The 20,781-nt window shown below is 37.6% G+C and overlaps 1 long non-coding RNA gene across 1 annotated transcript; it reads left to right on the forward strand.

The window, feature by feature from the left end:
• Positions 1–701: 701 nt before the first annotated feature.
• LOC138242016 (uncharacterized) lies at positions 702–18,334 on the forward strand. The gene is made up of 2 exons (XR_011191293.1): positions 702–965; positions 14,380–18,334. It is a non-coding gene; the product is annotated as an uncharacterized lncRNA (long non-coding RNA).
• Positions 18,335–20,781: the final 2,447 nt, after the last annotated feature.

Here is a 20,781-nt window from a genome sequence, read left to right on the forward strand (position 1 = left end):
CTGCACATAGTTCTAAATGCGTGAGGTGTGGATCAGGATTTTAAAATGGTGCATACAGGGACGAATCTATTCCTTGACTGCACTGTCTTTAAGCATGCTGTTTTCTCCTTAATTCATCTCTTTCGTCATAATATGATATCGGTAGATATTTTCCGTCGTAACAATAGTGTTGAAATGAATATGTTTTTGACCAGCTGTTTTTCGGTACAGCGTACTTTGCACCATGGTAAAAGGACCGGAAGGTGGCGCAAAGTCACTGAGCTATAGGCACTACTTTTCACTTTTCAAGTGTGGGACTTGACTTGTGGTCAATAGACTTAGACTGATGGAGCAGCAGGAGAGCAATGACATACTATGTAAACTCGGAAATCACCAAAAGTATACCTCTTTTCTTAACAAGGAAGGGGAAAATTGCTATGATGTATCAATTTATTGCCACCCTATGTTGAAATAACCACAGGAGAAGTTTTTGATATGAATGCATTTTCTTTTACAAATAATAGAAGTGTTACATTTAGATCAGACATCGCACACAGTGAGTCGACGTCGCAACGGAGAATGTTTTGTAAACGAATAAAAAAAAAACCCCAAATCAATTCTCTTCTGTTCATTTGTTTACAATGGAAGGCGTTAGTGTGTCATTATTTCCGAGCCTGTCACATGGTTAGCGTTTTGCTCGCCCTACGCGCAGCAGTTTCGTGTCCTTGCCTTTAGTAAAAGTTTGCATTCAGTCTGAGCAGATTTAAATGCAAATTATCTGTGAAAAGAAACGGAGATATGATATTCCATATATAGCGCCGCCGTTATATACATTAATTTAGTGCAGTATTTGGAGCACTTTATGTATCAAAAATTTTAAAGTGTTTAAAAAATTAGTATGAATGAATATGTCGTAATGAAGCCGAGTGACGTAGCGGTCAGAGCTGAAGAAACACATCTTTTATTCACACACCGGGGGCGTTAAGGTAAGTGTTACTCGTCTCACATTACCTTTGGGTCTTTTTTGAATAACATCAATTGTTACTGAGACGAATAATAGTTCAGCCTTGATGACTTGGGGAAATGGGTGAAGTGTTTTTTTTAAAGTTCGCAGTACAGTACGTTTTAAATTTGCTTCGTACTGTAGTGTAGAAAACCCGTTTGCTCCAATATGTGGTTTCCTGTCGGCAAAATGTCCGTTTCTAATAATGCATGTATTAAATCATCAGTCCTTTACGGCTCCTTAACAAAGCTGACGTGTAGTTGTCATTTTAGGACACTCATTGTGATCGCAGATTAGCGATCCACAATGCGAACTTCAGCCCATTGTGGAATTTCGCCTTGAAGGGCTCAGGGCTCCTTTCAAACACGGTTCTGACAAAATAATGTCAGACTGCATTTCACTCCAGATCTTCACATGGTTCCATTTCTTCTTACACAAGTTTCAATTGAACAAGGTAAAGCAAACTAGATGAATGCGATAGAGTAGGTTATTGCAAACTAGGGTTTAGCCATTTCAATTCACGTAACTGAAGTGGCTGAATTGCCAATGAATGTAGTTCCGTTGGGTGAGATACAAGTTCTATGTGTTTTCAACACACTTTACTTTTAGCTTTTTAAGCAGGGAAAGGTTAAGAAGTGCCCAGATTAAAATAAAGGCTAACTTCCTCTTCATTTTGTCCTCTTTTGTGCTTGATGCAATAGAGACAGAGAACTGCCAATCAGTTTCATTCTTTTTTACATGTTCGTGGTAGTCACAGCAACAGGACAGTGATGAGATGGTATCCAGGCTTTACTCTTAAGGGGGTCTTAATAGGATTGACCCAAAACATCAGCTGAATTGTTTCCTGTTTGAGGTACTTATATTAGACATAGTTACATGACAGTGAATTCAAAACCTCAGACTTCTGAAATTAAATAGTGAATGTGACACATCTATACAGTATCTAAATGTGTGTATATTAGGAAATCACAGAGGAAATTGTCTTCAGGAATAACTTCTGTTTAAATGCTGAATAACAATTCATACAGCAGTTGTTTGAAATTACACTATGGTGAAGAACATACATCTCAGTCATATTGTGCCGTGTAATATAGAGTTGTGTAAGGCAGTACAACACAGTAATGAAGACACCAATGGAAATGAATCGATGTCTTATAAAATTAGTTATAAAATTAGTATTGTGCGTTTTGGTTGAATTCCAAAGGGTAGACTCTTATTAGTTGTTTTATGTCATTAGTACCAAAACGTAGCCCTGCTTCCCCTCCCAGAGTCATTTTTAAAATCCGTAATGACAAGCCCACCCGAGTCCCACCTGCAGTTTCATCAAATTACTCTGTTATTCTCTCAAGCTATCAAGTCTACAGTATCAATCTGTAAGGCAGGAATCAGGTCCATGTTCTCAATTTTCTTAAAGTGAAACCTAAATTCTAAAAAGGCGCTTGCAGTTCAGTGATGTCTAACACAATACATATTTCACAGCGGGGAAAAAAAAGAACATTTACTATGATTTAGGGTTGCTGGCAGCTCAGAGAGACTCTGGACCACTCATAAAGGAATGCAAAGATGCTGAAACTGATCACACACATTTTAAAGTTCCTGATTCCTTTTCCAGGCCCAAAGTTCCACATCAAAGTGAAGACTTTGTTTGTGAAGAACAATGAGGCTGTCACACTCGGAGGCTGCCTGTGTCTCCAAACTGCAGTCTTGCGTGTTTGCTCCCCAGATCCCCACAGAAAGAAAATCTCCGGTTTATTAAATCAGCAGATGCCGCAAACATTGAGGAGAAAACAATGTTTAAACTTTCTGAGAACCTCTGAATTTGCCAGGAGCAGCATGATCAGCATCAGTGTATATACAAGTATTTCTTTACAGAAGAAGGTGGAAAGAAAATGCTCTTAAATTTAGATACAGGAGGTTTTAATGCAACAATAATAAATTCAATTACTATACAGTTGAACTGCCATCACTTTTGAAAATGAAAATTATTAATTTACTGAAGAACTGATTCAATATGCATTTGAAATATTTCGTATTTAGTTTATGCGTCATGAAAGTGGTGCTTATCCTGTCTGCTGTTGTGGTGTCAAGATTCATTGCTGTGATCCTCCTGTGCAGTTCCTGTTACTAATTGCACAGGTTAGGCAAAAACAAAAAGAAGACGTTTATTAGATTGTTAGATTCCATGCAAATCTGAAAACAATTATTTTAATTATGCATTGTAAAAAACATGTTTATGTTCCAAAGGCATATGGCATTGTCAGTTTCATAAGATTTACAGTTTTAATACTTACATCCTCTTAACCTCGTTAATGCCTCAGCCATGGAGGTCTAACAAACATTTTAGGACAAGCCTTTTGCAGAGTATGTTGAAATACTGAACTCAACAGGGTTTCATAATACAAAGTTACACAGAAAACTCTGTATTGTAACAATTAGCAACAAAGGCAGCTTTGTTTGTTTCTAAGAATTTAATGTATAGTGGGTTATAGTGTCAATTGTAGGTCATAAAAACCTAAGGTCAGCCACTCCCCTGAGTAATAGGTCCAAATCTGGCCCAGACCAGTGTGACCTGAAATGGGGATTCAGAGATCTCCAGAACTCTAATGGTCTCAGTCTAGCCATAAACCCACCACACTTGGCAGCTCAGAGGAGCCGCAGATAAATCTGAACTCATCCTGTCATTTCCTAGACATTACTGAAATTATTTACAGTCCAGCGTGGGGTGTTCTGGCCATATGCCTGTCTATATACTACATACTAAAATAGTGAAATGCTTTGTTTGTGCCCTCTCTGGTCTTTTATGATATTTGCAGTGCTTCTATGGACTGTCTGGGCGGCGGCACCTGAATTTTTCTTCATCTGATTTTGACAGCTGCTTGCTACCTTGAGTCACAATCCCCGCAGTTGTCTCTTAGATGGTCTTGCTTGCCGAACACAAAGGAAAATACATAATAATAAGCCAGATCATGTTCTTACCAATTAAGTCATCTTAATTAATGAAGCTTATTGAGCCTTTAATTGAGCCGACTGATATTGGACTCTTTATGGTCTCAGCAGTGATCTAGTTGATCTGTATTATTTCCATGATATGCCTCCAATAGAATTCTCTTTCACCTCTGTGTAAAACTGCTGCTTTAATTCCCACAGCTTTCTGCACAACTAATTGATTATCAGTCAATAGCATATATACATACACAGATGGGAATGACAAGAGTGTCAAAAACTCACGTTACAGGCATTCTCGGTGGCAGATTGAGACACTATTTAAATTACACTGGACTCGCAGAAGAGGACTCGCAGAAGAGTGAGCTCAGAAAGGAGAAGAAGTTGGTTCTCCTTTCTGAGCTCACTGCTAAAAAGCTGAAAGTGATATTAAAGTGATATTAAAAGTCAAATAGTTCAATTAAAGACCCAGCAGTCTTAATGCCTTTAAGCACTCATTTGGAACACAAACCAGAAGGCCCTGGGCACCAAGAGCAAGAACCAGTAGCGGAAGGTCAAAGGGTTTCTGGTTTTCATTTTACCTGCGCCCCTAGTTACCTAATTAAACTCATGACTTGTTTAATTGAATAAGCTGCAGCTGAAATCAAATAAAGCTGAATCCTTTTTGTGCTCTTCAGAAGCTAGAGATTTAAATGGATCTGTGAAACCTACCGGACAGCAGCCCTTGAGGAACAGACCTGGGCAACACTGGTTCCGATATTAATACGTAACCAGATACTTTTTATTGAGGCTTTAAGGTGTACCATTTAAACATAATATCCTAAACATTCTGCTCTATAGAAAAGCCTTATATTTCATGTACTGTAATACTGAAAGTCAGTAGGATAAACTGAAAAACTGAGCACCAATTTTTATGCATTTTTAATCCTTCTGAAAAAAGTTAAATACAAGTTTGTTTGGTTACTTAGCAGGTGCCAGTATACAAGGCGATATACATCAAATAATCCTGATTTGTAAAATAAGGTATCACAATTTAATACTCAACTGTAACTAAATTACATAGCATAAGATGCAGAGTGAAGTAACAAAGCTTGTTACAATGAAACCTACTGAAATAGGTAATATACATTCTAACTTCATGTATTTACATCTCTTTTAAGTTGATTATATGGATGCTGTTTCCTCAGGGAATGGAAACTTCACATGTGATTTATCAAATCTGTCCTGATTCCCCTTGTGTTAAATTGCACCTGCCTTTTCTGTAGGTAAAGGGTGTTGATTGGTCAATAGATAGTTCATTATTAACGAGGGAGCTCTGTAAGGCTTGGGTCTCTGGTCTCCTGTTTACCACATCAATACAGCCAGGAAAAGATTGACAGCTCAGCATAAACTTTAAGTTAATAATTTATTCTTGTGGTATCCAAACACCTTCACAGAGTCCATGTAGTGAGTACCTCCTTTGAATATAAATGCCATTGATCTGAGTCTTTTTAATGTGACTCATTATTGAATTAATGAACCCTAAGTTAGTTGAAACAAGAGTGAGAAAGACAGAGGTTCATTAAACTGCTGGATCTTTGGAGAGTTATAGCTGCAAGAGAGCATGAGCACTAAGTGTGACCTTTTCCAAGTGGCATGTTACTTTTATAGGAAAGAAAGAAGAGTATTACGTAACCTTTATCATTCTTGAAGGCACAGAAAGACAGCTGCTCTCGTTACAGTTGTGTTATGCATTTTTGAAAATATTTTTATGATGAGATCCATCTATCGGTACAAAAAAATAACCACCATTTGGTATAAACAAATCATTCAGGTACTGTATTTTGAATTTAACAGAGCATCTAACTGCAGCCATTACCTTCACAATTTCCAACTAGAGGTGAAGTTCATACTGTATATGTTAAAAATCTGAATAATTGTAGTTGGAACATAATCTTTCACAGCACTGTAAACACTTATTTATATTTTGGAGGCCAAATTGATTTTTGGCAGCAAGATTTTTGACAACAAGCCTCTGTATTTATATATTTCCTATATAAATTGACAATTGTCATTTTTCAGCATTTTGCAACATTTACCTTCATAATAAAAAAGACCTCAAAAATAAAAAATGAAACATGTTAGATTATTCTGTTAATATCCAGTAGATTATGTTATTTTTCGTCCCCCATTTATAATATCTATTCCATTTATGCAGTTCTTGGAAAAAAGAACAAGATAAATACCCATAAATCGTTCTCTTGCCATTGTTTAGATTCCACCATGCTGTAGTTTTAGGTTTACAGTAGGTGACCGATACAAATAAGATATTTCTAGCTTCTAGTCTGGGTTCTTCTGACTCCTGATAAAATGTGGTGTCATAGCTGTCTGTTGAATATAGTGTCACCACAAGAGTGGATAAGCACTGATCTAAGGTTTCAGGTTTGAAGGGAAGGTCCTGCCTCCTCACAGTACCACACACTGCATACTGGCAAGTGCCAGGAGCATATTGTGTTGCCATAGTAACCGGGCCTGCCTTGGGCCCTGGTGGAGAAGGCCTCTCTTTCACTCTCACTAGTGGTGATCAAAAACTGCTGTCATTTACTATACATACATTGCTCAGTTTATTTCAGTCTGAAAGGAATCTGCTGTGCAATATGAGTAATAAACGGAATTTTAATCCACACATCTCTGATTTTCTTTCTGTAGCAAAATTGTTTCAGTAAAGACAGGCATCAGACGGTGGTGTTTTTATGGTTCTGTACCATCGGGTCAACTGTGCAGATGAGATGCAACTTATACTGAAGACCAGGCCTGTCCGTTCTCACAGATGGTTTTCAAAGAATGCACTCCCATTCCCTTTTTTAAACTCTTCGAGTCTGCTTGCTTTGCGCTGTGACAGGCCAGACTATGTGAAACTGGGGTCACAGCGAAACACACGAGTTTCTGTTATCAAAGCCGGCTTTTTGTCCAGCCTTCACGTAGCTCTGATCATTTCAGTTTGGCGTAAAATCTGTTTGATGTTACGTGTCCCCGACCCGAAGGGTAGGGGAGTCATTAGGAGCGAGCACCGCTCTCCGGCGGTCCTGGGCAAGGGGTGTTGCTAAGCTACCATCCCAAACTTAGTGCAGGTGGGTGGAGTCTAGGTGTGCTGCTCTCTAGGGCTGCCCTCTCTCCCGGAGGCCGATGTGGCAGCACTGGGGGTCTCGGCAGAGTGGCAGCACTGGAACCCGGCAGGTCGAGATCATCCCTCCCATTCTGCCTTCCTCTGAGAAGGAGGGGCTTATCGGCCTCTTGTCAGCCTCTTGTTTGTGAGCGCACAGAAAGCCATTTCTGTTTTCCCATTTGCTCTTCTGACAGTTACGTAGCCTGAGCATTTTTATTTTGTGATCTCAGTCAATGAATAACCAGCATGTACCTAAAAACGCAGTACTTAGCTTAAAGGAACTTTTATTGGAATTCACTTGTTCCACTAATTATCTTTTTAAAAAAAAAAAAGATACAAAGCAGAACACTGAGCCCTAAGCACTATGGGAGTTCAGTAGAAGGGCTGCCAACAGTGTCCACCACTACAGAGCACAAGCCTGTAGCAAGAGAATAATGTCATGGTTTTTGGAACTGGCTATAAAGAGAAATACACATACAAAAAAATAAATGTTTTGAAAAATGAAAAAACAATGACTTCTCTACAAGGAAAATTTGTAAATAATTATATAATATATACAGTGAGACATGTTTCAACATTCAGTTAAAAATATGCAAATGTTAGGTGAAACATGAGTAAATGTAGGTTTCAATACTAATTTGTCACATTTGTAGTGCCTCTCAATATATAATGAAAATAAAAATGGATTTATAAATAAACTAACAGAGATGACGCTTTATAAAGCCCCTCTGCGTTACCTTCAGTATTGTGCTTCATCTGAATTAAAAATACAAAAACATGCGCCCTTGGAAATATTCAGGCTGGGATTAAAATAATTGTAAATGGTATTCAATTTTAAAAATCAAAGCTGCTCAGTAGTCCTCCACCTTCAGAAGTTGCCTTATTTTAAATATTTTTTGTATTTGCTTGCCTGCCTTCATGCACTGACCTTTAAAACTCTGCTAAATATTTAGTTTTGATGAAATGTCAGCTCCATACACTGCCGTGGAAATGGGTAAGCAGGGCCCAAGTACAGCTGAAAACACCAGTCAATTCTTGAGCACTTATTAGGCGAACTCTCACACACACTGACACAGTTCTTAAGATGTAAGCATTTCTCCTGCTGTCAGGCAACGAGTTACCACCTGCTGGGTAAAAAAAGGGCACAGGGAGCATGTTGCTCAATCACCTTCAATTAATTTCCCTGCACTAGAAACTTTTAAAGGACATTCAGCCAAACAAACTACAGAAGGCTGTCCCCATATGTTTGAGAGACACAGGCATTAGTATTGATTTGTACTTGCATCTCCTGTTCAGCACTTATTTTAACCCTTTTTTAGCGGTCAGTCTGTGTTTGGTCACAGGATTTGTTTTGCATTAAACAATGTTTGCTGTTCACTTTTCAAGAAGGACGGCTGGGAAGTCAATTCAAATGAACTTTTTAGGAATTATTTCTTAACTTCTTACATAATTAACTAAAAGAAGCACATACAGCGATCTCCAGGTTGTAAGATTATGGGGCTCCAAGTGAAATGATTAAAAGGTTAGGATTATTAGCAGCCTCCCCTCTGTGTTTTGTGTAATGAATATTAAGGTATTTGAAGCACTTTAAGGATTTAACACTGAGCTAATCTCTTAATCCTTAGAAAAACCAATTTTGTACACATGAAAGGGGGTCATTTAACTTCTTCTCATTAATTTTCTGCCTTGAAGATGCTGTGATGGTGGAGATTAGATTCATTAAAAGACCATATTGTCTGCATAGGGCAGGCTGTGTCATGGATACCAAGTCATTACACAAGGTTAGTGATATGCTTATGTTCAGGTTAAAACCCTGGGTTATCTCAGCCATCCCACCCCCTGCTGCTCAAGTCAACACAATTTACGGACATTTAACCCTTAAGAACCACGACTTCCTTTTTGAAAGGATGACAGACCAAAGGAAAAGTGTAAGTGACACATTATTATTCTTGCCTTTCACTTGGAATTTAGGGATCGTTGTCAAAGTTTATGCATGTTTATGTGCTACATATTCAAATAAAAAATATTAAGAAGCTCCTGAAGACTGGTTTTCATGAAAGTGGAGCAATAATACTCTTGTAAAAAAAAAGAACATTTACAAAATATGAGGAGGCCATTAGACCCATCTAACCTGGTTAGATCCAAGGATCTTATTAAGCTTCTTCTTAAAAATAAACCAGGTTCTATCAGGTAATCTGATAAAGATGAACAGAAATAGGAAAGAGAATTATTTAAGCTTATTTTCAGGTTGGGTTTTTCAAGACATTAATCAGACATAAAACACATTGAAATTAATTCCGTTCTAAATTTGTAGAAAACCAAGTGCGTTTCACTCTGTGACTTTGTTAATTGTTAATTGTACCCATAAGGAAAACAAAATCTGGGTTTGATCTTTTTTTTTCTCTGAATATATATTTTTTTTTCATGAATTAAAAAGGGCCTTTGAGGAAGCTTAAAGGGCTCTTTAATTTCCACTGGCATGAGGCATCAAAATAAATTATATGAGCTGTTTAATGTTGTGTATTAATTTCTGTTTTGCACTAATTGACTATGTAAGTGAGTAGTAGTATTTGAAAGAACTTGAGAAAGCCTGCATTGTATATTGATAGCCAGTTATTTTCCCCCAGAAGCCTTGTTTTGATGTTTAATTTTTTTAATTGGGTCTTTCATAATGCATTTTTTTTATCGCTCAAGAGAAATGACTGTGCAGGAAACTTTCACATCACCTCGGCGACTAGAATATTGGAAGGAGTAAGCAATCCTTACAATCAGGCAGAATAATAATCTCCTACAGTAAATGGGAGCCCCTGACGTGCAAAGTAAAAGGTCAGGTTGTGTTTCAGCTTGATTAAGGGCAGAACACAACTGTCAGTGACCACACCTGGAGTGTGTGCTTTGGTGCTTCCAATCGCAAAGTCAACACAAAGAACAACAGTTCTCAGGTTCACCTATTTGTAAATATGCTGTTAAAGACAGTAACTGTTACTCTGTCTTGCAAAAATATTCAGACCCTTCCAATGGTTGTTCATTTGGTGAAATTAGAAAATGATGTACAGTATGTGTTTTCTTTAACTTCATATCTGATGCAAAACCTAAATCCTCAAACTGAAGGATTTCACTGAAAAGGAAAATGTCAGCAAACAAATGAATTGTGTAAGTATTCAGATTTGTGACTTGACAGCAATCGTAGCAGCAGCAGGTCTTTTTAGATAAACTTCTACCAAGTTTGCGTACTGGCTTGGTGCACTTTTTCCTTATGCATCTTGACGGGTTTGCTTGTGATCTCTCCAGTTGCTTGGGGATGGCTTATGGACAGCAGTTTCCAACTCTTTCTTCTGCATAGGATTCAATCCAGGACTTGATCCTAGCCACTCAAGGACATTCACTTTCATATTCTTATTGAAATCTGTCTAATTCTTTCTTTTTGTTTAATGCTTTGAATATAGTCTGTGTATGTCAGCAATATATGTCAGTGTTTCAAAGTGTCATGACAACAAGCATCATAGTAATACAATGTGAAAACTGTGCAAGGGACTGAATATCTTTGCAAGGCACTGTATACATCAAAAGTGTCCGTGGAAGCACTAAAAAATTCCTATCCACCCCCATTTTAAACAGCTAAAAAGGCTTAAAAGAGATAAGGATGAGGTTCAAAGATAACAGTTTAGGTACAAGTAAAGGTTGTTGTACAGAGTTTTAGGATTAAAAAGTCCATATTCATGTCACTTTACATACCTGGTTGTTATGTTCACAGTACTCAGAATTATTGCAGTTTCCAGTATTAAAGCATGTGAACGATAAATATTTTGTTTATATTCTGGGAGTAAGCAGAATTATTCTAGAATATACAGTATAAAGATACCATTTTATGCAATAATGTCATTTGCTAATATCTTCTAATATGCTTTTCCCTCATCACAGATGTAATAAAGCATTTTTAAAGATGTGACCTAATAACATGTCTCCAGTCCTCCTTTGGATGTGCTGGTAACGGAAATGAGATTGACCTTTGACACCAGAGTGGTCAAAGCTCTGCTCAGACTGAAAGAGCAAACAGAGAAACTGAGTCACCTTCTAATCTGAGCATGGTGATCCCTGTCTGCTCTGAAAGGCAAAAGAGAGACGCTTGACCTGGCCTTGCTAAATGTGTCTGAAGCCCAGAAGGGCAGCTGATTTATCTTCTGAAATTACTGCAAAGCCACACCTGAATCCTGAACTTTTCAGTGTGCCATCTGAATTATGAAGTATGTTCAGAAAACCTTGAATGAATTCACAGTCATCAATAATATGCCTTTTGTTTAAAGATGGGAGTGGGTGAGAATAATTTGAAGGCAAAAGAAATGAAAATCAGTGACAAAGATACAAGAAATCCAGTAAAATAAAAGGAAACCCAGATGTGTGAGGAATAAGAAGCTCCCATAAGATGCCCTTATCACAACCATGGCAGGCAGTGTATCTAAACTAAAAGGGTTAGATAGAAAGGCGATATGTAGAATATTGGAAAGTCAGGATAGTCAATAGAAGGCAAGCTGCTGATCATCATGAGGGTCACAACTCTTCAAATGGAAAGCCTCAGTCAATCTCCTTAAGGTGAGTAGCAACATAATTAAAAAATATATTAGACAAGCACAGCAGAAAGATAAGGCTTAATGAGACTAACTGAAAAGACCAGGAAGGCGTGGAAATTGCACAGAGGACTTAGGTCTCGATGTATCTGGACTGACTCCAGATGGCACTTCATTGTAACGTGTACTGTTAACTTGAGATCATTGCGAAGGATGTAGTTTTATTCATTCTACAGTAAGAAGAGATGGGGGGTTTCTAAAATGATGACCATGAACTTAAATGAAATGAAATAATAGTTCTGATTAATTCTTCCTTGTTTGATCAGTAGTAAAAATAATAGTAATAACCAAAAATGTTTAAAAAATTAGATGATTTATCAAACTTTGCATTACTGGTCATGTGGGTTTGTTTGCACATTAATCCCACTACATTAATGCTGCTTTGTTGTAAATGTAATGGATTTGTGCACTCTAACAGAAAATGGCTTTTAAACTACATACAATTAGAAAAGAGTTAGAAATCATACCCATATCAACATAATGGGAAATGGCTAAGGCTCTTAAATGAATCTGTTCAAGATAGAAAAATATGTATAACAACTTTTAGACTCTGATTCATTGTGGTCAAGGAGGTCATTAATCACACATTGAGGAGAACATTGTTATATTGATTTTTATTTCTTTCTTATTCCTTAGCTAAATTTGACTAAAGCTCATACTATTTAAGCCCCGCGCTTCATGCATGTGGTGAAAACAATTTTGCACCAGGAAGAAAGCACTGCTATTTTTCTTGGAACTGTAAGTCTTTATTTAAAGATCAAATAAAAATACAATTTTATGAGTGCTTTTCAGAAAACTCAAATCTCTGTATGTGTAGAGAGGCACTAATAACACAACAAATACAACTGGCGTCAATACTTATTTGTTGTATTTTTAATGGCTTTCAATATATGATACACAACAAGAAATATGTTATTATATCTGCTGTTACATATCTTATCTCCAGTATATCATATAGTTTTATATATTGCAAATGCTTTGACATAATTGCTCTTATAGGTGCTGCCATATATAAAATAAAGATTATAATTATGATTTAGAACATTGCTGGATGGATTAAGAAATGTATTAAATTTGCTTAAAAATGTATGTTTTTCTACTTTTCTGCCATCCAGATTTTCAGAAAAACCTACTACAGTAAAATATGCAGATAACACATCACAGTAGGTGAAAATAGATGTATTTGCTGGTATGTCCTGTGCAACGTTTCTACTGTCAAACAGCTAAAAATAAATAAAGGGAAAAGCAATCATATGTGTAAAAAGCATTTTCAGACAAAATCAAACAGTAAAAATTAGCATTATTCAATAATGATATGTGATATAATATCAATAGTGAGTGATTTATTAGCTCTAATCTCACACTGAGCTAAGGTCTTCCAACGGACACTCAAAACAGGAGAGGGTCTCTGTGAAATTAAAATGAAAACATTACCCATCAGTACAAAAGAGGATTAAAGTGAGGTATACAGGCATAGTACTGTATGTAGCTTTGTATAGGGAACTGCAAATTACTTGTTCTTACTGATGGAGAGCACAGAAAAATTAAAAGTAAAGGACTATAACATTATACGATTGGAGATTGTCATTATGAATATAGAAGGTAGTTTGATCTTAATAAATAAAAGTCAATACACAGCAAATAACAATAAGAGTGGAGTGCTCTCTCTAAGATGAAGAAGTTAGTGGAGTACAGCAGGGGTGTATTTTTGGCTCACTGCTCTTTCTGATTTAAATCATACTGTAGAATCTAGTATGGGGTAAGCATTAAGTACCTGGGATAATTAAAAATAAAGGTGTGATGAACACTGTAGAAGATGAAAAGGAGCTGAAAGACGGCTCTGTTCTGGGCTTAAAAATGTACATTTTAAATTTAAGATGGAAGGAACTGATCTTTGTACCGATTTCTTAAAGGGGCTGGTCAAAATCCTAGTCTGGACAACATGGGAAAGCAATAAAAAGGCCAATAAATTGAAAGATGAAGTTACTGTAGGAACATTGTATCACAAAAATAGCTTCAAAGTAACAAAATCACATTGAAGGAACTTTAGCTTTTAGACTTTAAGGACACTTAGATTGGATAGTATTGGCTTAGTCTACCCAGAGGTTTAACTGCACACAGAATGAAACAATGACCCTTGAACACAAATGGAGGATATGTAGATATGAAGATGCTTCTTTACAGAAAGAGTTGTGAGGGTTGGGAACAAGTTACTGAACCACATTGTTAAAGCAGGTACTCTGGGATCCTTCAGGAATTGGCTGGATGGGAGTCTTCAGAATGAACAGTGAACAGAGGTAGAAACTATGTGAAATCCCAGAACAAGAGGCACTTCTTTGCCCAAAGGGTTGTGGACTATACAACCCAGCCAATACACTGGCCTTTTCCAAGAAATGACAGGATGAGATCCTGGGATCAATTAGCTCATTGCCAAATGGACTAAGGTGGGCCTGTGACGTTCTTATGTTCAGCCAGTGAGCTATTAGCATCAAGCCACGATAACATCCTTTGATCTACAGTATATGATGCTAGCAAACCGAGCATGGAAGATGTTCAAATCTTGATTTGTTTTTTGTGTATAGTTCAGCGTTACAATAAAATAAAAGCAGTCTCTAAGAATAATACATTTTGTTTTACAAATAATCTTTTCTGGATTATTTACTCTACAATTTGTGATTCCCCAGATGCTCAATGATGTGGATCACATGTACTGGATGGGTGAAGACGACACTCCATGAAAAGTGCAGAGATCAGACCATCGGCTTGCTTTTTCTCTGCATGAACCTCGGAACAAATAGAGCTTGGGTGCTGGGCAGAGGATGGATGCAGCTCTCTCCGACAGCAAAGGAAGTCCGTGGGCACCTCACCAGCCAGCAGGGGTCGCTGTTGCATGGTGAGCCAATTAAACTGGCTGGGTTTGACTCAGTCCTTCCCTGACAGTGTTCTTCCAAGCGTGCATCACCTTTTGGTCAATCTTGGCCGCACACAGCAAGCAACCTCCGTCCTGTAGATCCTCGTGCTCTTCACCTGAGAGCCCTCCTCCGTCACACCTTTACAGGTGTTCCTTTCTCTGCAGGTCAATACTGAGAGAGTGTGAAGTGATCATTAAGAAAGCTCATGTTCTGCTTAGAAAACAGAATCTGATTCTCTTTCTTCCCCAGCGTGTGTAAAACGGTCTAGCTGCCTTGGGAAGGATGTTCTTTCAGTATGTGTGTGTGTAAATACATACAGTGGAACAGTATATATGTGCGTAAGCTTTGGACCAGCTCGATATTCCATTTATTTTATTCATAAAGAAATTCAAAACCTGAAAAGATGAAGTAATTGACTTACAGGAATGACAGTTAAGCCCACTAAATTTAATCTTATCCTCTCAAGTACAACATATCGTGCTTACAAATTATCACCCTGCCACAGACAGGCCTGCTCCCTCCACCTAATCCAGATGGAAATGAAGGGCTCTGTTATTGTATTATCTGACTTTACCATCAGCATTAATCCGGCTTAGCTCACTTAATGATGCCACTTGTGGCGCTGCGAATGCAACAGAGAAGTCTATAAACTACTTCCATTAAAATGCAAATCTGTCCCACAGAGAAAATAAAGTGACACAAAAGTAGAAGAATTCAGCTATACACACTGTATTGGATTCTTGCTGCACTGAGCTGATACAAGTATAATAACTGATGCACTGATTATTATTCTAGGAGCACATTTCAAATGAAATAGAGCCAGTCTACCACAGAACACCAAAAACTGCTCCAACCTATTTAATTTCTGAAGAGATTTATATTTTTTGTTGTCAGGAAATGAACAAATGGTTATCAATGTAAAGGCGGAAAGCTCGTATCTCCCTGCCAGGTTTTTCTTACTGATATTATTTGCTCCATATACCACAGGAAATGAAATTTTTGTGAGCAGTGCTTTTTTCACATCTTTTACTCTATCTGGAAATCCGCAAACAAGAGAGTCTTCTTTTTTATCAAATAGAAAAATTGTGTCAAACAATAAAATGCCACAGACATATGAAGACAGTCTGTATTGCAATAGAGTAGTTTGATTTTGGGAATTACGTCTCTGGGTTAGATTTTTTTCACAGAGGTTAAACTTACATCTTTTGATCTTTATTATGTCGATAACATATGACTGTAGAGGTAATTAGAATGCCTTTACATTCACATTTTCTGCATGTCCAAAGTAAGCAGTTTAAGAAAAACTGTAAAACCTAACTTTCATTGTGCAGGGTGAACAAGGCCATGTCTTGTTGGCCAGGAGTATATATTTTTTCTCTTCTTCTTGGCTACCATACTATCCCACAATATAACAGATATAGTTTGCAACATTACAGTAAATAGCTCTTGCAACAAAACTATCGGAACTGAAGTGTGTGTTGTAACTATCGCATTTTGGCAATGATTTAATTTTTTGGTGAGTATATTTCTATAAATATAATAATAGCAAAATGTATTTGTTTTCTTTTGTATATGGCTGTGTAAAGTTCATAATAATTGCATTTTATTTCTTCTGCAATCACTTATGTAGAATATGTAACAGCTGATTAGCCTCTTTTTAAAACATGAAGAAATGATCTCTGCCATCTCCAAATAATTAAACTAACAATTTTCAAATTAAGGAAAATTAACCCGGAAGAAACTCTTGGTTTATGACACAGGCTGTACTAACACGTTCGTCAGTTGAGTAATTTCAAAACTGCCAAGATATGTTCATACTGTATGTCCCCTGTTACCTGAAAAAACATTGCTCAGTAATTTTTTTGAAATTCAGCAACACAGAGTTGTGACTAGACTGGAAAGACAGAAATCTTACAGACTCAGAGCTTCTTCAGATAAAAATCCTTTATTAAATGAAAATCTGTAAATCTGCAATCATTGCACTACCGTGCGTTTTTAAACATTGAAAATATCACTTTTTTTCATTAAAAAGCAAAACATACAGTTTACAAAAACTACAGCGTTTATGATAAATGGGGACATATTACATCCTTGAAGCAGATCCCACAGCAGATGACTGTTAAATACAGAGAACAGGTTGTAAATCTTTTCAAAAGAAACAAGTACAGAGTTCCAGAGAGTCAATGCAGATCTTCCTTACTCCTCTCACTACTGACCATTTCACACACCCATCTATCCATTGTCCAGTCCAGGGTAGCAGGGGAGCTGGAGTCTATCCCAGCAAGCAATGGGCAAAAGGCAGGATACACCCTGGACAGGATACCAGTCCATCACAGGGCTCACACAGACACAAAAACCCGGGTCAGTTTTCCCAAGAGCTAATTAACCCACCATTATATCTTTGGACCTTTGGGAGATACCAGAGGACACCGTGGAAACCCAAGACAACACAAGGAGCACATACAAACTGCACACAGACAGTGTCACGCCCTCTGCAGCCAGAGGGCGCTCCTTCTCTGTCCTGTCCCTAGTTTCTGGTCTGCTGTCCTTCCTGTCCCTCTCTTTCCCTTGGGCTATATATTTCCAGGTCTTGCACTCTGTCCTCACTCAGCATTGACGTTCGGATGTCCTGAGACCTGCCTAGCACCAGGGTGCCCCACGTCCGCTCCCTGAGGGCACAGGTTTCTATACGGCACTCCTGAACTCTTTGCACTAATGAGCCCGGGCCTTTTTCCCGTCTCGCCGCTACGCATATGGGTCTTTTTCCGCTCTCCTACTCCCCACGGTTAGTCCCTTTGGACGTCCGTGACAACAGTACCCTAGGAATTCATACCAGGGTTGAACAGAGGTACGGGAAGTTTGCTGTGATTGACTGGCGTCCCATCCAGGGTGTATCCTGTCTTGTGCCCATTGTCAGGATAGGCTCCAGCACCCATAGGACCCTGTATTGGATAAAGCTGACAGAAAATGGATGGATGGACAGTAATTTTAAAACAATTCTCCTAACAGTCTCTGTGCCTGCACTGGCTACAGACCCTTAACTTGCACAATCTTATTGAAACACTGTACAAGATTTTTAAGTACCTTTTTATTGTTGATTCTTCTACAGTATGTTCTTAACTGAAAAATTATGACACTGACTTAGCAATGAGCCTAGGAGCATGACAGTTTTGAGTGTATTCAGTTGTGCCAGGTAGATAATTGAGGAGATCAGCCAACAGAGCAGCTGATTATAATAATCCCATCTAGACTCTCAACTCTGGACATTTTTAAAACTAAGACTTTTGCACAGCAATGTCTATATAGTTTATAAGACACCAATATGAACTTTTCTTGTGAAGTTGCACTTGAAATCTATTGCCTGCATGTTCATAAAGATTCAATTTTAAATAATGAGCTTTGTTTCATAGTGGATGGGTGTGACGACACTCCGATTTAAATGTTGGATGCAATGTTAAAATCTGTTTGCACACTTCAGGTAACAAAATTTACACCACCTTAAAAACAGGAAAGCTTTGAACAACAAAACAGTGAAGCAAGTCCTTCCTCTTTGTCATATTACACCAGGCATTCATTTACAAAGCTATCCTAAACACTGAAGATCGTAATTAAGAGCGGATTGTCATTCATTTTCCTTTGTGTTTTTGTTTCATTTTCTACACAGATATATCTGTCAGGAAAAGGAGAACTGTATGAATATTAATAAAATGTAAATTCAAACTTTAAATTGGAGTGTCCAATCTCATTTTGCTCCTGTCTTTTGCAACTAGTTGTGAATTCTCAATTCGTATGGGAAGACACAGCTGTATTCAGTACGTGAGGAGGGAGGCTTGATTAGGCATGGCTGTGCTCCTACCCATCACTTGACTGGCACTTCACTTCATACAGTGAACCACATCAACAGCTACAAGCCACACACCCATAGTTCCCAAATCAGCCAGTCTTTCCAGAACATGTAACAGTGGTTACTTCAAGAGTTTGCATTAATCAGCTTACATCCATCCCGCCTCATTATTACTCTAGTAGACAAGGGAGGCAAATTCAAGCAGTATGCCCCCACTAAAGGAGAGCAATCTCGCAGTCCTTCAATGACGAGCAACATGTTTAAACCACGAGCAAGTGTTCTTGACTCGGTGATGGATTCCACCTTCAGAGCCCTGCAACAGGGAGCTCTTTAACACATTTTGAAATATTTATCAGGCCTATCAAAATGAAAGAGGTGCAATTAATACCTGCAAAGAACCCGAGTGGTACGAAAGAATTGCTTTTAAGAGCCAAGGCTGTTTACAGTAGCCCCAGACACTTGTAAAACACCTGTCAGAGGAAGATCTCAATGAATGTTAAAGGGGAGGGCATACAGTACCTTTCAAAGGCTGGGGAAGAGCTGTGCTGCTTGTTTGTTTCTCTGAGTGGTACCCTTGCAGAAAGGACAACTGGACTGAAGAAGGTGTCGGCTGGATTAGGCTGTTTTGAACTGGCATGGTTTAAATTGCACTCTCTTGTCTCATCAGTTCTCCTCTGCTATTTAGAGAATAATGTTTTAATTTCAAGAGTGAAACAGAAAGGGCGAGACTGAAAAGAAGCATACTTATAAATAGATATGCCTTCATGATTAAAACAGAGAGCTGTGTATTTTTAGAAGTGATGACCTCTATATTATTATTCTAAGACCTTGGTCTGTCACAGAATATATATTGCTGTGAATAGCTACATTTGAATTAGCCTCCAGAGAAGAAATCGGGCCGATCTGGTGTATTTCATTTTTGTTTCTTCTGATATGACACTGTTTTGTGTGCATTGTAAACGTTTGATCCCATTCGTAGATATCAATTTATGGATCTTGTAATCAAAGGTGTCAAAGCCTTGGTATGGGACGTTTGTGGTCTAAATGGGGAGGGGAATAAAATTATCTCCATGCTGACCCTTCCTTGGTGATGTCAGGAGAGCTGTATCTTGTGCTAAACCTCATGCACAATAGGACACTGACATCATGGAATAGATGATGCAGAACAGTTCATTATACAATATATAAAAGTTATTTAAAGCAACAATATAGATGAGGATGCATGTAGGGAATTTAACGTATTTATAGAACACAAAATCAAATTCAATATTAAATGCTGTTTTAGAATGGATAAAGATTTCTAAGAAGTTCTCAATAGTGTTAGGGTAAACATCTTTTGTCCGAAGTCTTTTTTGCTTTGAACAGTCACAGAACATACACAGGTGAAGCTGCAGTAAATGACTACCCTTCCTATAATACAGTACCGTACATGTCAAAAACTATTTCTGCTTCTTTCTCTTCCTTAGATAACCACATGAAAGAACAGTATGGAACAGTCCACCCAAAATACTATAGCTGAATAAAATACATTTATTAGCAAACACATTTTCCTTTGATACTATCAAAACATTAGTTGTTTTTTTATAGCTGTTTTCTTTATTTACAGTTGTTTTAGGTATATGTGACATAACACAAACAGATCTAAAAGCCATATTACTTTAATGGTTATGGTGGCACAATAACTCTTACTATGCAGTATAGAATGATATAATCTGGGATGCAAAAATTTTAATTAAAATAACCTCGTAAGAAAACCAGTGAAGCAACACAGAAATGTTTAATACAAAATCCTAAGAGTTTCGATGTTGAGTGTTCAATGTATTTTCATGAGGCTCTGATTGAATACATCCTTTCCCATAACATTTTCCTGGAATGAAGTCATGTTTCCCATTACGATGTTTGGAAGATATCAGCACCAAGTATTTATGACTCATTCTGTGATTTTATGCACTTAATTGTTATTTTTAATTAAGCTAAAAACAAAAAGCCCCAGTTGAAACATCACTTTCGTGAAGTCAGTTTAAGTGACAGATGAATTCACTGCTTCTCTATCTTTGACAACCATATTTATAATAAACATTCCCACATGCTTATTAATTCAGTAGAACAGTGACGAAAAGATGTTTTTCATTAAAAGTAGGTTGCTGTGAAAGCCCTTTAATTGATAGAAAATATATTATTTTCACAAATTCTGCTGTTTACAAATGACATCCTCTATATACCAGTGCGGGTCTGTCTTGGAACCAAACATACTGCAGAAGTTATTTGGAAGAGTTATAAAGCTTGTGCAGAAGAACATGAATCTTAGTCATGGAAACATCTGCCCCAGA

The sequence above is a fragment of the Lepisosteus oculatus genome, chromosome 12 (assembly GCF_040954835.1).
Source record: "Lepisosteus oculatus isolate fLepOcu1 chromosome 12, fLepOcu1.hap2, whole genome shotgun sequence".
NCBI classification, from domain to species: domain Eukaryota; kingdom Metazoa; phylum Chordata; class Actinopteri; order Semionotiformes; family Lepisosteidae; genus Lepisosteus; species Lepisosteus oculatus.